Source organism: Oncorhynchus kisutch, unplaced genomic scaffold (genome assembly GCF_002021735.2).
Source record: "Oncorhynchus kisutch isolate 150728-3 unplaced genomic scaffold, Okis_V2 Okis01b-Okis20b_hom, whole genome shotgun sequence".
Taxonomy (NCBI): domain Eukaryota; kingdom Metazoa; phylum Chordata; class Actinopteri; order Salmoniformes; family Salmonidae; genus Oncorhynchus; species Oncorhynchus kisutch.
Window position 1 is genome coordinate 13,120,619 of NW_022261978.1, and position 221 is coordinate 13,120,839.

Here is a 221-nt window from a genome sequence, read left to right on the forward strand (position 1 = left end):
GGACCATTCCTCTCTAACTCATCCCCCTCTCCTCTCTCTTCTGTCAGGTAGGACCATTCCTCTCTAACTCATCCCCCTCTCCTCTCCTCTCTCTCCTCTCAGGTTGGACCATTCCTCTCTAACTCATCCCCCTCTCTAACTCATCCCCCTCTCTAACTCCTCCCCCTCTCCTCTTCTGTCAGGTAGGACCATTCCTCTCTAACTCATCCCCCTCTCCTCTC